Source organism: Pinus tabuliformis, chromosome 2_1 (assembly GCF_031772625.1).
Source record: "Pinus tabuliformis cultivar Carrire ecotype Pingquan chromosome 2_1, CPIR1, whole genome shotgun sequence".
Lineage (NCBI taxonomy): Eukaryota > Viridiplantae > Streptophyta > Pinopsida > Pinales > Pinaceae > Pinus > Pinus tabuliformis.
This window is the reverse complement of record NC_142299.1, coordinates 311,946,881-311,964,246: the sequence shown is the minus strand read 5'-3', so window position 1 is coordinate 311,964,246 and position 17,366 is coordinate 311,946,881. Positions and strand designations below refer to the sequence as shown.

Here is a 17,366-nt window from a genome sequence, read left to right as displayed (position 1 = left end):
GAAACCGTTGCTTCCCTTGCTCATATCGCCAGAACAATCGGGATACGTAGAAGGACGACAAATCATTGACGGCATCATCCTCACCCATGAGATCATTCATTCACTAAAGCACAACAAAAAAGCAGGTATGCTTCTCAAAATTGATCTCTCTAAAGCATTTGACAAGTTAATGTGGATCTACATTCAAAAAATGCTTACAGCCTTTGTATTCTCTCCTCCATGGCTCAGATGGGTAATGACACTTGTCTCCTCTACTTTTTTCTCCATATTGGTAAATGACATTCCTTCTCATCCTTTCCACCCCTCTAGAGGCATTCGTCAAGGAGATCCCCTCTCTCCCTTTCTTTTTGTGCTAATGGCCGAAGGGTTAGGTCGTATAATCAAGAACGCTCTTCAAACTCAGCAGCTTAGAGGCATTTCAGTCCATGACTCCCCAGCTATCACTCATCAACAATTTGTGGATGACAACATGTTGTTTGGGCACCCTTCAGTTCAAGAAGCATTAATGTTTAAATCCCTGCTTGATGACTATTCAGAAGCATCTGGAGCCAGCATTAACACTGCAAAATCCCAAATCTTCTTTTTTCACACTCCCTCCATTACTCAATCCTCTATAACCCGCATTCTTGGATTCTCTGTAGCTTCTCTACCCTCAAAGTATCTAGGTGCCCCTTTGACTGATTCTGCACTAAAACATGCCTCATGGCAACTGCTCCTTGAAAAACTTGAATCCCGCCTTTCCTCCTGGACCTACAGAGCCTTTAATATGGCTAGTTGGCTGGTGCTAGTTAAAGCCATTTTACAATCGATGCCTTTATATATTTTCTCTGTTTTGGCGGCACCAAACTAGGTGCTTAAGAGGATTAAAAATTTACAACATAATTTTCTATGGGAGTGTCAAATGGATGATAGTTTGCCTTCCAAAAAAATATGGAGATATGGGTCTCCGTGATCCTCAACACAACAATGCAGTTATGGGAGCAAGGATATGGTGGAAATGGCTCTTAGCTCCACACACACCGTGGGCTATACTTTGGACTGCCAAATATGCAAATAACAGACCGCCAGAAGATTTAATCAGACTTACGTCCAATGAATAGGGCTCCTCAATATGGAATGCAGCTAGACAGCATAGCGCCATGATTTAGCAGCACAGTTTTTGGGAAATCAGAGATGGTAGCAATGCTCGTTTTTGGGTTGACTTTTAACAACAAAGACCCAGGCTAAGCAATTTGTTCAGACCTCCACAAATAGATGATTGGGACATGCAACAGAAGGAAAAAGTCAATAAACTCCCTATTCCAGCCCTCAACTAGGATATAGACAATGGCTAAAAGTGGTACAAATTATCAGACAAGGAACAGAGCAAATCCACAATGAGATTGATATAGAACTCACGAATAGAGAAATTAGATTCTCAGACAAGAAGGATATTTTGAGATGAGGGTACACACCACATGGGATTTTTACCACTAAGGAGGCGTACAATCTTTTGATTAACAATCAGGATTCCAAAGACCCTCTTTGGGACAAAATCTGGTCTACTGGAATTTGGCCGAAGGCTTCGACATTTCTCTAGTTGCTATGTCAAAAAATGATACTCACTTGAGACAACCTAAGGAAAAAAAAGTTTCCACGGGCCTTCAAGATGTCCCAATTGCAACCAACAGGAAGAAACCATACAACATCTTATGGACTCGTGCCATTTAGCCAATAAACTATGGGGAAAAACTAGCTTTAGATGTCAAAAAGGATGCAGAGTAACAGGGGATATTACAAACACCATCCGTAACTGAGCAATTGATCCTTACAAGAGCCGATTGCTAAACTCCCTGTGGAAAGTTATTCCAGGCCTTCTCATCTGGACATTATGTTATATGTTTTTTAAGAAAATAATCTATATAAAATATTTAAATATTTTAAAGTTTATAACAAAAATGGAAACATTTTTTTTTAATATTAGATATTAAATGACATTTTTATTTATAGCTTACATGTTTTCATTTAGTAACCAATAACATAATTATTAATGAATATTTTAAAAATATTTTTATGTTTAAATTACACATGTATTAAATAAATTTATAAGTTACTTTCGATCAGGCGTGCTCGAGGTAGGCGAGGACGTTGGTTAGACATGGTAGTTACGTTATGTAAGGGAATGGTACCACCCACCACCCCTCACACGTTCATGGCGATGGGTGCGGTGGCCTCCCACATGCTACTTGACAGAAGAGATGGGAGAAGTGGCAAGCACGGCTAGGGCAGAGAAGGAGGTGAGGCGGTTAAGGCAGGACAGGTGATGCGATAGAGCAAGGTGGAATGGGATTATGAAAGAAGTCGGGACAGAGAGAGGAGTATAGTCGAGATTACATGAGGAGGGAGGAGCGAGGGAAAAAGACTATGGAGTTACCAGCAACGACCTCTGCGAACAGTTTTCGGGTATGTTTCCTGCCCTTATAGGCCCATTACTATGGTTAATTTGTTAATTCATGGCTGGGGGGTGTGGGAGATGACAGGAGAGGGAAATTGTGGGAAGGCCGGGGAGACCAACATAAATTGGGGGGATGGTGATCGCGTTAGGGCTAGAGGCGAGAACCCTAGAAAAAATCGAGCCTGGGACCTTGAGAAACCTCCTGGGAGTGAATGAGATAGTTGGTATACCAAAGAGGGTGGGGAGACTGTGACTAAGCATGCGCGATGGCCACGAGAAGAGCAAAGAAGAGAGGAAGCTCTTCTCGGCAGAGATGTGAGGCAACAACACTAGGCAGAGGGGCGAGGGAAGATAATGCGAGTGGGAGTGATGGTAACCTGGCTTGATGGGCTGGCAGTGAGAGCCATAAGCATAAATTGGGTCTAGCACCGAGACATCACCCCTGTGAGTAGGCGAGAGCATTGGCATAACCACGGGGGTGGTGAGGCTATCGCAAGGTAGGTGAGAAAGAAAAATGAGAGGTAGAAGAGTGGCGCAGCCACATCAGGCAAAGGAGAGGCACTGCATCTTGGGGCAGAGAGGCACCTGGGCAGAGGCAATTGTGATGGGAAGCGTGAGGGGAGGGGAACCTGCATCAATCCAGAGAGGCATGAGACCACGTCCCGAGAGCTAATGCATATCGTGTGTGAACATGCACGGAAAAGAGAAGAGATGGCCCGACTTGCACGTGGAAGAGGACGTGACAGAAGGGGGAGGGTGTCAACTCAAGCAGCAGACCCAAGCACTTCAGAACCTAGGCGTGTGAGGAAGCCTGTAGAACGATTCGTCAGCGAAGCAGCAACAACTTACAGGGAAGGAACGGATGCAGGCATCCATAAGATTTTGGACGAATGGGAGGAGAAGATAAAACAAGAGGAGGAGTTTGAAGAGTAAATGGAGAATTGGCGGGCTGTAATCCCGGATCCTAGGAGTACCAGGGGAAAACTCACCAAGTTTAAATAGATGCTATATCTATACTGACTCATGAAGAGCCTCATGGGGAAGACAATGGAGAAAATGTCAGTGGGGATGGCTATGACCCTTCAAGACATGCCCAATTACAAAAAGGATTTGCATACAATCCAATTTCAATTGTGTAAGTAGGACATCTGCCTTGATCAAATCCAAAGGCACATCCCTTGCATTATTGAGCTCGCTGACATTCTTGGAGACTCAGCCAAAGACTCGGCTTTGGTGGAGTCTGCCTCAGAAGAACAACAAGATTTGTCAGTTTCTTGGATTTTTTTTGTTTCTTGCGGGTAGTGTTTACTTTTACTAATGCATGCTTATGATAGACAGACACATAGACTCTTATCATTATACTGATATGTATATAGCTTGGTTAGATCCACTGGAATTATATTATTTTTTGATGGCTTATAACCAAGATAGGTGGTCAACAAACTTGGTTTCCCATTGGACAAGTTGAGGCCACCTATCTCACATATGTGGTGTAAACTTGTGTTTTAAAAAAAAATTCCTCCCAAACTTAACAAAATATAATTATTTTTTTAATATAAAAAAAATATTTTATATTGTTGTTACAGGGCTTGTCTATCTATATTATATATTTATCTGTGACAATTAAAAACATATTTTATATAATTATTATCGCAATTTCATTGATAACAACATAATGATGTCACACCACTATTATATATTAATTTGTGACCATTAAAAAACATTTTATATAATTATTATCACAATTTCATTGATAATAATATAATGATGTCATGCAATGTGGATTTAAAACTCTATTAATCATTATTTTTGAAAATATATAATTAAAAATTAAATGTTTATAAAGATTAAATCAAATCCATTTTCATTTTATAAAGATTTACAAATTAAAAAAAGTTTCTACTCGTCAAATATTTGAGAGATCATATAATTATTATCACAATTTCATTGATAATAATATAATGATGTCATGCAACGTGTATTTAAAACTCTATTAATCATTATTTTTGAAAATATATAATTAGAAATTAAATGTTTATGAAGATTAAATTAAATCCATTTTCATTTTATAAATATTTACCAATTAGAAAAAGGTTATACTTGTCGAATATTTGAGAGATCATGGTTTAGTTTAGATGAATCAAACTGGCTTCTAATGAATGAAACATTGATTATTTTACTTTAACAAAGTTTATATGTGATTGAATCATTTTTTAAAATTATATATTTAATTTTTCTGCAACATGACTTAGAAGTATCAAAAGCCAGAATTTAATAATAATAATAACTTATTTTTGTGTGGTGTAGATTTGTTAAATATTTTTTATTTTTTTAATGGTTTAATGCAAAAAATGAATTAAAAGAATTTCATTTACAACATTTTTTTAGCTATTTTTCACTTATCTATTTTAATTTAGCTATATTTAAACCAAATAACATGAATTAGTTATTATATAACCCTTGTTTAAATACAATTATATTATATAAAAAAATTAAATCCGAGAGTTAAATCAATTGGTCAAATATTTATTACCTAAGCACCTCAAAGTCAATTTTCCTCCACGCCTTTTAAGTTAGGATCTAACATAATCTACCACTAACTATTTTAATAAACATAATAAACTACATTAAGAAAAAATAAAAAAATAAAATAAAAACCAACTCCAATTAAAAAAAACATTTAAAGTACTATAACCTAGTATAGCATTCGCCCACTTTAACCAACAATTAAAAAAAACATTTAAACTACCATAACCTAGTATAGCATTCACCCACTTTACTCGTACCATTGAACCATGGTGATCTAGTGGACGTTCAACCCATTGCGATCTTATCGGATCCCCTTTACTCATTATTCATCCTCCTGTCACGCTGAAGTCAAATGGCCAACCTCGCCATTCCCCACTGAACGCTGTCATTTGCTTTGCAGTTGAGACTGGCTGGTATTGATGTTGATATTGGATGAAGAGTGTATGGTTAAATATTAAACATTTAGAGAGTCGCTGCTGTGCAGTTTTCATTCCTATCAAAATCATCTCGCTGTTCAATAAAAGGGAATCTCTTACAAATTTGACCTGTTTTTAAAGTGCATTAATCTCCTTTTTCAATTAGAATTTTTAATTTTGTTTTAGAATTAAATTATTATTCTAATTATTAAAGAGCTTTTTAATCAATTTTCAAATAACAAATAGCATGTAACATAGATTCGGGATCCTCTCACTGATTGCAGTTCAGATGATGGTACATAGTTTCACTGACTACGTACATCAACTACTTCATTTGTGATTGTAAAAATGTTTTTGAGTTTTTAATTTGCTCTTCTTATCACTGGGATGGACACTCGCCACTAATAATTGGTTGTTAAAGAATTGAATTTGAAGTTTGAACTATCATGGTTGTCCCATCAATCCAATATTGACTGAACAATTTAGCGAACAAAATTCTCCCCTCAACCTTAAAAATAAAGGTTGAAAGTAGTTAATTTCATTGATGGTAAAGCCTAACGTCTCTGTACAATTGTTGTGCACCCAGAAACCTCTTAGATCTACAACTCATCTCGTCCACAATTAGATCTACTTTGTCTGAGATAACCATTCAAGGGTTCTTCCTTTGCTGTAATGGCTGCTGCAAGTGCAAACTCTTTCGTGAACCCAAAGTGGGGCAAAGTGATTCCCGTGGAGAGTGTGCAGGAGCTTTAGAAATTTGATTAATAAAAATTAAGTGTAGTGTTTGATATGGCTTCTATCTGTTTTAAATCAAATCTTTTTAGGCGTCACTCATAAGGATATAAGCAATATGAAAGCAAGTACCATCACCAACTCTGACTTCTGGAATTTTAGTGTTTAGATCAATTTGCAAATAATCCCACCCATATATAATTACTAATTTTTAATTATCAGAAAATTTTATAGTATTATATCTATAAAGATTGATTACAGGTTTACTAGATCTCTGCTAGTTATTAGTTAGGATGTCACTTCTGAATGCCAGAGAATTATATTTGTACTGATTTTCCTGGATGATCGCTGCTAATGCAATGAATTCTCAGATTGTGAACCATGGGATTCCTCATTCTTTAATTGATGAGATAAAGGGTGTAGCTAAAGAGTTCTTTAACCTTCCATTACAAGAAAAACAGAAATATGCTCCGCAAGGAGGAGATGTTCAGGGATATGGTAAGACGTTCGTGATAGCTGAGGATCAAACGTTGGACTGGGGTGACTTGCTTGCTTTGGCACTTATGCCTCATAGCCTTAAAAATCTCACCCTCTGGCCCACCGTCCCCAGAAATTTCAGGTAACTAAAATTATAATTATAATCCGACTGATGGGTATTGTCAGAACATTAATTTATTATTAGTATTGATCAGAGTGATGGGTATTGTTATAAAGAGCTTAAATGGTCGATGGGCAGGGATAGTGTTGAGAGGTATGCAATAGAGGTGGAGAGAGTCGCTCAAGAGGTGTTGAGTTTGTTTGCTGAAAACTTGAATCTGGAGGCTACTCATTATTTCAAGGAAAAGTTTGGGTCAGAGCCCATGAATTTGATGCGCATGAACTTGTACCCTCCTTGCCCTACACCAGAGCTTGTTCTGGGTTTGAGTCCTCACTCTGATGGAGGGGGGCTAACATTGCTCCTGCAGGATGACGAAACAGTAGGCTTGCATGTCCGGAAAGATAATCAATGGATTCCTGTGCAACCCATTCCATATGGCCTTGTTGTAAACATTGGAGACTTGCTAGAGGTAATCATCTCAATACCTGGGGATTTGGGCATTCTGGATTGCTTAGATTTTGTTGCAGACATTAAAATAATTTTTGAAGGTTTATTCACGGTGATACTCCCTTATTGTCCTTTGAGTACGCAGGTAATGACAAACGGGAGATATAAAAGTGTGGAGCATCGCGCAGTCACAAATGCAGAGAGAGCCAGACTTTCTATTGCGCTGTTTTACAATGCAGGTATGGATGCAGAGGTGGCTCCAGCATCGAAACTAGTGGATGGACAGCACCCGTGCTTGTACTGGAAGTTCAAACACGAAGAATACATTCGCTATTACTTGAAGAGACAACTTAAAGGGAAACACCCGCTTGCAGACTTTGCCAAACTTGACATCAGCAATACTTAAGCTCAGCCGCTGTATTTTAAACAGATCAGGCTGTCTAATAATGTTGTCATATGCTGGTTTGTGTATGTTGTCTTATGCTGGTTTGCTTTTCAAAATACCAGCTCATTACATTAAACTAATTTAAGGGTAAAACAAAATAATAAAGTTTCAAATTTCTTTGTAATAGGGTTATTTTAAATCTTGCCCATTGCTTGTGCTTAAATCTTTTCCTTATCTTTCCATAAAAACATGAGAAGAAATTCCATTTCATTCATGATACTTCACCTGCATTCATCAGACAGCCATGGAGCTTCAATATCCACATTACTTAAATAAAATTAGGAAATCCCAACTATTTATATGTCATGAGTTTTGTTAAGCTACACAACTACTAAATATACGAACTGCTATTATGATTATTAAGTTGAATTACTAGTCCACTAAGACTATGCAAATAGCAAACAACCAGTCCACCTAAACCCTTATGAGGGTATTTTAAATCCTCTTAACCCAACTATCAATAAAGGATCACAATCCCCAACACTTTTCCTTAAAGCCATTGATGTACCACCTATCATCATACTATGAGAGATGAGGGTATTTTAAATCCTTGTTACTTTTTTTCCCCTATTTTTGAGAAATAAGATGGGAAATCATGAATAAGATGGTCATGTTCTTAGAATGTAATGCACGCATTAGACAAATTAAAGTACCTCATCTTTTATTGGTCGAGCCCATTGATGGTGCACAAGAGAGAGGTGCAGAAGAGAGATGAAGGGGATCGTTCTATTTCAAATGGACTTACACACACCCTCAAATTAGTACAAAATGAATTACTTCAACCGTCATGAATAAGAGGAGCAAGTCCTAGCATGCATAAAAGATTTAGTATCATATGCTCTAGCAAAGTTTATACAAGTTACAATTTGTAGAAGAGGTTACAAATTATGAGACAAGCGTAATATGACTTTTTATAGATTGGGTTGAAAGGATAACTTCGAGACAGTAAAATGGTACTCCATGCTCATTCAATAAATTTTTCGAGGACCAAAATCCTCCCAAAATGAGGATGTATGACCTAGATTTGATGATTATATAAAGTTTCATCTATGTCTTATAGTAGAAAAATTGGAGGGATCAACTTGTAGAATCAAACTTATTAACATTGGGGTCTAAAAAATTCTAAGGACATTCTAAGACTTTAAATGAAATATTTCAAGGATAAAACTTTCTCACTTAAGCATGGGACCTTATGAATTTTTTTTACACATAGACACCTTTCTAACCATGCAAGAATCATAAGGGAGAAGTAAAGAACAATCATGCCAATAAAATTTTGTCAAAATAAATGCATTTGAAAAACACATTTCTAACCTATATTAATGATTAGTTATGATTTTCCTTTTATAAGAACTTTATATAATTAATGTGGCCATTAGCATGCATAGCTTGATCTCATAACTAAATTCATCCTTCTTTAGATCCCATGCCTAATTTAGTTATTACATAGGTGTTTAGTTTTGGTGAAAATTTAATCTTATAAATTATCATATTATAAAAATATAATTTTGCTAAAATCAAAATCTTTGTATGATTTTGATAAAAATAAAATCTTATATCACATAACTGCAAAGATTTTTTATACATATGATTTGTTTTGAACAAACTCAACTTTAACATTGAAAGTTTCCTATTACAAAATAAATCAAAAGAATACAGAAATATTGATTCTAGATTTATCCCAAAAGAAAATCACCTTAATGAGATTTTTATCCATGCTCAACTCTTTAATTTGATGAGATGATTGTCTTGCATCTATTTCTTTTGTGTTAGTCATTCTCTTTGTAATAGACCTTTTGCATTACAACAACATAGGATCAAGTTGAGATATGACGTGAATTGGACAAGGCACTAATTTAGTTATTAATATAATTAATTTAGTTACTAGCTTAATTATATAAATTAAATGATTTATAAATGTTCTCATTTTTAATTAATCAACTTAATTAGAAAAACAAAAAAAGTTTAATTACTTTTAACTTAAATCTCAACTTTTGATTTATAACTACTATTAAGAATATTCTAAAATATTTTATGGAGGTTGAATCCCTACTATTCACCTAACTATTATTAATAATTAAATTAAAATTCTAAAAACCTAACATAAATACTTCATAATTATTTAAATTTTAAATAAATTTTAAAAATCAAAATTTATTATTAATATATAAATAAATTTAATATTTCAATATTTTATTATTAAATAATTTCAAATTAAATAAATAAAAAAATATTTTCATTATTTTAAATTTATTAAAAAAATATATTAACCTTTTATAATATTTATTCCCTATACTCATATTATTATACTATAATAGAGTATATTATTATATTATTATAATATTTATTCCCTATAGGCATATCATTATATTATTATAAAAAATATAATTATAAAAAAATTAAATTATTATAATCTTATAATATTCTCTTTTATCTTTATAGATAATATCATATTATGATTTCGTTAAAAAAAAAAATCTAATTCTTATAATTTTTAAATTACTATAATATAATATTCCATTTTACTATAATATTGTCATATTCCTCCTTTAAATTATTGTCATTTTTTATATTTTCCTATATTCAAATAATGATATGATATTATCATAATTTTATTGAAAAACACTAATTCATAAATATTTAAATTTTATAATATTTTCATATATATATATATATATATATATTAAATAGGTTGCTATCAAAGACAATATATTAGTCATAATGCCAACAATCTCTCTGTAAGTGCCAACTGAACTGGGTGCTCCTTGTGCTCAACTATCATAGGAAGCTCCTCTACCAAATCATGTGTTCCTTAACATCCTCTCATGTAATGGTTTTATAGTTAGATGACTATTTTCCGTGGAGAATGAAGAATGCAAAGAACTCAGATTCATACCAAGTTTCTCACCCTACAACTTCAATTCTTGGAGGGCCATCTGAGTGCTCTTAAGGGATTCTTAGGAAATCTCAAGCTCATGAGTAAGTTTGTAAACTTCCTCCTATTTCTCTACTAGCACATCATGATATTCCTCAACAAGCACAAGTATGTTATCTCTCTGAAAGGAGGTGTAGGTAGTTGGATTTCATCTCTACCAATGCCTTCCTAAGAGTTTGAAAATCTGCAAGTGAAGGTTCTCCTCCCAAACCATCATGTGTCACTACACTTCTCCAACAATAATCTACCACCATTGCCTATGTATCATCAAAATGCCTCAAGGAAGGAACAATCATGTCTTCACCTACCTTCAACTTTCTTGCCAAATGATGGGACTCATGCCTAACTCTTGATAAATTGTATTAGCATCCAAATCTTTATCATGATTAGGTGCCAACTCATCTGAATCATAGTTACTAGTGTTATCAACCCCATAGGATGGTTCTAATGGAGTGCTAAAAGTTTTTTTTTCAACCTCATTGCACACATCCTCAACATGAACCAGTGCATGCACATCCAAGAAGTCATTCATTTCTTCTTATTTGATCTCATCTCTTTTCTTCCCAATTGATAAGGGTGGTATAAACCATTTAGGATGATTTAATAATGTTGTTAAATTCCTTTGATATCCCCACATAACCTGCAAAAGTTCCTTTATCAGTGCTTGACTTTTCTTCATCTTTCAAGGATGGAGTGGGTTATTTTCCTTTATGACTTTGGAAATCGTCAATTCATAGTCAAAATATTCCCCTCAAACCCACCAACTATCCAAGAACATGCTATGATGCCACTATAACATTCCCAAACTAAATTTCAAGAAAGGTTATAATATTCTAAACAACTTCAATCAAATGTTTCCAAAAATATTTGAAAATTTCTTTGCAACTTTCTACAAACATTTTGTGTCCATATTCTCGAAAATATTTTCAATAGATAACACAAAACTTTATTTAAACACCTTGATAGCAAACTTTGAAGAAAAACTTCAGTGAATAAGTGAGGCAAAAATATGATTTTTAATTGAGAGAAAAAATCATTGTTTATAATGACATTTAAGGCTAGCACTTAGAACAAGCTCCATGCTAATAAGAATTATAGACTTGAATGTTGATGACTTGGTAATTACTCTTTTATGCTCAGGGTCAATTCGACCTCTTAGAGAGTAAATTTTGTTGTCCCAAAACAGGCTGCTACAAGGTTCCTTTCCCAAAGATAATTCAACTTGGTCTGAATGTGAAAAGAGCGTGACCTCAAGATAACTACAAGACCACTGGAGTTATATAAACTTCTCATCTAAACCTTAGTTGTAAATGCATGACAAAGAGGTCCTTCTCCTTTGAAAAACATGTCCTATTTAGGTGAGTGATGCTTCAAACTTTGGTACAGGGAACTTGGTCACAAATATTAAAGAACATGGCCCTTCCTTTGAAAAAACAAACCCTAGAATACTCCTAGATAATTTCTACACAAATTTTGGTCCATAAGGATCTACTCACCCTATGGAAAAATTATGGTGTTGGTGGCTTATGAAATTTAGCCTCCTCTCACAAATGGTTTTTCCTTCTTCCTTACAAACTCTTGGTCACAAGATAAATGAAAGTCCTCCTCCTCCTTGGTATTTAAATTCTGAAAGTGATTTCCAACAATCTAAATGTTGTGATTCAAAGGACAAATTCAATTCAGCCCTTGGAAATTTGATAAGCTTAGTAACATAACAAAATACAATTCAACCCTCCTTTTGATCAAGAATTCGACCCTTGGAAGATTTGACCAATGGTATGATATCTGGAAATGGGAAATTGGCACCAAGAAAAATAATAATCCAGTCCTTTGTGATGACAAGAACTATAATTCAACCTCTTCTATAATAATCACTATAAGTGCTCTCTCAAATTCATCCTCCAATTCTTAGTGCAAACAACCAACTCGAACACATATTCATGGACTGGAATCTTAAGGAAGAATGCTTGTATTGAGAATCTTGGCTTGAGCACTGAAGCTCAACCTTCTTCACAAATGAACTTTGAACTCCCTTGAGACAATAAAATCCATGTTTCCCTGCAAAATCAAAGAGTAGAAGGAATCCCTACAACAACTTGATTAAACCTTCAGAAACAAGCACTAGGAAAAGATATGAGTAGGGTGGAAGTATTGTCCACAGAAGAAGAAGAAATGCTATCTAGGGTGGCAAGAGATCCACCAAAACTAGGATGAGTATTGCGCTTGAAACCCTCAAGACTAACAATGAGAAATGATTAGATAGAATGAATAGTAAAATGATCCCCATCCTCCTTTTATAAGATGTCAATGAGTTCTCCCCCAAGCTTCTAGACTCCTTCTTAATATTATTTTATTGGTGGGGGCCACTATCCACTAAGTGAATTTTTGCGGCCTTTTCTAATAAAATAATATTTTTCACCCCTTTTCTAATAAAATACTATTTTCCGCCTTTTTATAATAAAATGTTATTTTCTGCCAAGATAATATTTGCCTCTCTTTTCTAATAAAAATAATATCTACCCCCTTTTAATTAATATCATCAAAATCAGACAAACTCCTTAGTAACTTCCACACTCACAAAATGAGGGACATTACAGGTGTTGATTGGTCTTGCTACTGCTAAAAATGAGACTATGAATTTCCTTAGGTACTAAGTCATCCCAATGAAACTCCTAACTTCAGAAACATTAGTAGATATCGTCCATTTCATGATGGCCTCCATTTTGGTAGGATCTATCTTCAGCTCTCCTGCACCTATCAAATGCCCCAAATACACCAAATACTACTATCCAAACTCTTCTTGAGGTTTTCTAGTAGTTGGTGCTTCTGCATCAAATTTGACATGTGCTCCTCCTAGGGAGCATTGTATACCAATATATCATCAAAATATGAAATAACAAATGAATCTATAAAAGGGCACAATACATCATTCATTAATCTCATAAACATAGATGGTGCAGTGCATAGCCCAGATGGCATGAATAACCAAACATACAAAAATTTCCTGGTTTTGAAGGTGGTCTTCCATGTATCTTCTTATCTGACTCAAACCTGGTGGTATCTAGAATTTAAAGTCCATCTTAGTGAAGTATTTTTCTTGTTGTGACTGATCCAATAGATCATGTTTCCTGGGAAGGGGGTACTTGTTCTTGAGCATGATCTTGTTCAATGCCCTGTAATCTATACGCATTTGCCAATTTCTATCCTTGTTTGGCACAATGACGATGGGTGACCCACATGGTGATGTACTTGGTAAAATGACACCCTGTTCCAGTAGCTACTGCAATTGTTTCTTCACCTCAATTGCTTTTATAAACTTACTATTTGTACAACCCAATGTTTGGCAATGGGGAGTTCAGCAACAACTAGATCTCATGCTCTACTTCCCTCGTAGGTGGTAACCCTTTAGGCTCCTAGAACACGTCCATATATGCATGTAGAAACTCTTTGAGTTTTTGTTTCTATTTCTTAGTACACCCCTCCAGGGGTTCCCTACCTCTTATTGATTCTTCTACATACTAATTTTCACTTTATAACAATAAAACATACTTCTTGCTAGAACTTGCCAATTTCTTAGCTTTGTTGATACTTATTAGTGAATTTTTTTACTTTCTTTTGTGTATGTTGATGGTGAATGATTTTCCATCCTTTACGAGTTGATATTGGTTCTCTCCACATGAATATTGAATCTCGTATATACATGTAAGGACTCTGAAACATAACTCTACATACATCAACATGAACAATATATAATTCTACTTCATCAATATAGTCAACATTAATAACAAATCTAATTTTACACTATTTTTTTACCTTCAACTTTGCATCTTTATTTACCCATCCCAATGGATATGGACTTGGATGATCATGAAATTTCAACCCCAAATTCTTGAACAATGCTACTATAATGAGATTTGCCTGCAATCTTGAGTCACACATAACATAAATATTTGTCTTCTTGACCTATATCTTTATATGGAAGAGTTTGGTCATTTCTTTCTCTTCCTATTGTTAAAGGCTACTCAAATTCACCTCCTTTTGCACTGATGTATATATGATCTTCTTATCCACGTCTAAGCTACTTTCAACTTGGTTGCTTGAATTAGTGGCCATGAGATTCTTCTTATTATTGTCTTTCATTTTGTTCTTGTGATTAAGCTCTGGATGCAACTTGCAATACTTCTCCCCTATATGACCATCAATGTTGCAGTGGTTGTTGTGATATTTGCACTAATGTGTCATGGGTACCTATTTTTATCTTTTTCCCTTATGCTTCTTCTTCCCTTCCTTTTAAGAACATTGTTGGTCCTTCTACTTCAATCCACTTGATTTAACTTTCTTTTGTCTATGTTCTTTAGGTACTGTGCCTATACACATGCCTTGTCCATCGATATGGACTTGAAAAACATCACTTAGTTAAGAAAATGAATATGTAAAGCCCACAAATACTTGAGGAGTAAATTTGGGTAGATACCTAGCATTATGGCCATCTTTTTGAACTCTGTGGTGTACTCCTACATGCTTTGCCCTAATTTTTCCTGAAGTAATGCCACAGATCCAGTCATCCTTTACATACCTAATAGGGTGAAATTGTGACTTTATGATGGTTTTGAAGTCCTCCCACTTAGTCATTGGAGGCTCTCCCTCCAACCTCAAGGTATCTATGTGGATTTCCCACCAAGTTAGGGAATGGCCCTCTAAATTCAGCCGCATAAATGAAATATTTTCTTCCTCATCTATATGATGAACACTGAAATACATATCTCGTTACTTCAACCAATGATTTAGCTTGAGAGTGTTGATCTAGCCCTTGTACAAATTGATATTGACATTCACTTCCATTTTGAATAGGGATTGTGAATGACTCATGGAAATCGAACTAGGTTTCATCTTTTTTTGGTCATTTCTTCGATTGGTTCTCCATTTCTTCTTGATCACTTGATCTCCTCTCTGATTTGTCCTTTTCATTAGAACCCCCATCTTCTCCAAATATCTTGGGCTTATTGCTCAGGACCAGCATATTGAGATTTATGTTACGATTCATATTCATGACTTTTTGTTCCAGCTACAAAAACCTCTCTCTCCTCTATAGGATCACAAGGGTTATTAATAGATTCATCGACCATGATTAGGGTTTTAGGAATTTTGGCCCAACTGTTATAGATCCCCTAAAAATATCCACAATATACCCAAAGAAACCTTTTTTTATACCAATCTTATTTGTAAACTGCCATGGATATTTCACTGGACAATTCATCACAAAATATCAAATAAAATTATATTAAAATTTTGAAATTCTCCAGTATCACAATTTTATTTCTCTTTGGATTTATAGATTTTTAGATTACTATTGATAACATATATATGTGAATTAAATTATATACAAAATAGAGAAAAGTGAAATAAAATCTCGCACACACATTTGATAGAAGATATGACCTCGCAAATCCTTTCGAGAGAAAGAACCAGTTGGAAGGTGAGGTTGTTTTTCTCTCTTTCTATGAATAGAAAATGTTTGTGAGTACAAAAAAGTATGGCCTATGGCCAGTGGGTTGCCACAATACACAAATCCTCTTTGTGTGCTCTATCTCTTGTCTCCTACGAACCAAATATATAATTAAAATATAATTAATCTGACTCTTTTTATAACAAATTACTTTTATATTTGTTTAAAAATTAACTTACAATATATAAAATTAATATTAAAAATTTTATTTATTTTTTTAAATATTTTGATTTTATTTTATGTATTCAATTAAATCTAAACTTATTGTATAATAATTAACAATTTCTATAAACCCTCTCAAAGCTTTATTCCTATAAAATGATATCAACATAACAATAACGTCCATAAAGAACCATATGAACCACCTACATTCAATTGTTAAACATCCATTAAGTCATTGTAGTTGCAAATGATAAATACATTGAACTCTTGAACATCCACCAAGTCACTGTAGTTGCAAGTGATAAATCAAGGGAGGCCCACAAGTTTACTTACATCCAATGTTAGGGAACAATAGCCCCCATCTTATTGGAACTTTTATGTCTATATCACTACCCACTAAAACCTATTTAAAGAAAATAATATATATATATATATATATATATATATATATATATATATATATATATATATATATATATATATATAAAATAAGGTTTAATGAAATTAAGTTATTTATTTTTGATAGAGTTTTTTAGATTAATCATATTTCAAGATGTTGGTTTACTGTTTTTAAACCAATTAATGTGGTTTATCCTTATGACAAAGGTGAAAAAATCACTCTATCAACTTGTTTAAATAATAGAAATAGCATTTCAGAAGAATAAAATATTTTAATTAAACATTTTTGAATGTTTGATAAGAGAATAGGTCAATATATTAATATAAAAATAAATACTAATCTTTTATTTGAAAATATATTATGTTATAAAAATTAAAAAAATTCAAAAGGTCAAAATTATATTAATAATTATTTAATGGAAAAAGGACAACAAGAAAAACTGTAAAAAAAAAAAAAGGAACAAGAAAAAAAAGAGAAAAATGAGAAAAAAAAAAAAAGAGAATAAACTTATTTTATTAGAAAGCCAAAATAATATTAAATTAGTATAATATTATATTAAATAATTAATTAATTAATTAAAAAAAACAAGGATGTAGGAAACAATCAAGAAGAGAGAGCAGGAATCCAACTCCTACTCAATTTCCAACCATCGTTTCTATTAAGATTAATAGCATTTTCTCAATTTCGATGGCTGCCCTTAACTTCCTATGATGGAAGTGATCATTCTTGGCGATCACATGACAATTCTCAATGTAGACATGG

The 17,366-nt window shown here is 33.9% G+C and overlaps 1 pseudogene across 1 annotated transcript in view; it reads left to right on the top strand.

The window, feature by feature from the left end:
• Positions 1-7,653, top strand: part of LOC149200095 (protein LATERAL BRANCHING OXIDOREDUCTASE 1-like) — a 78,261-nt pseudogene extending 70,608 nt beyond the window's left edge. Inside the window, exons 2-4 of the transcript XR_016253660.1 lie at positions 6,483-6,730; positions 6,848-7,178; positions 7,302-7,653. The product of XR_016253660.1 is annotated as a protein LATERAL BRANCHING OXIDOREDUCTASE 1-like (transcript). The remainder of the gene's footprint in view (positions 1-6,482; positions 6,731-6,847; positions 7,179-7,301) is intronic.
• Positions 7,654-17,366: the final 9,713 nt, after the last annotated feature.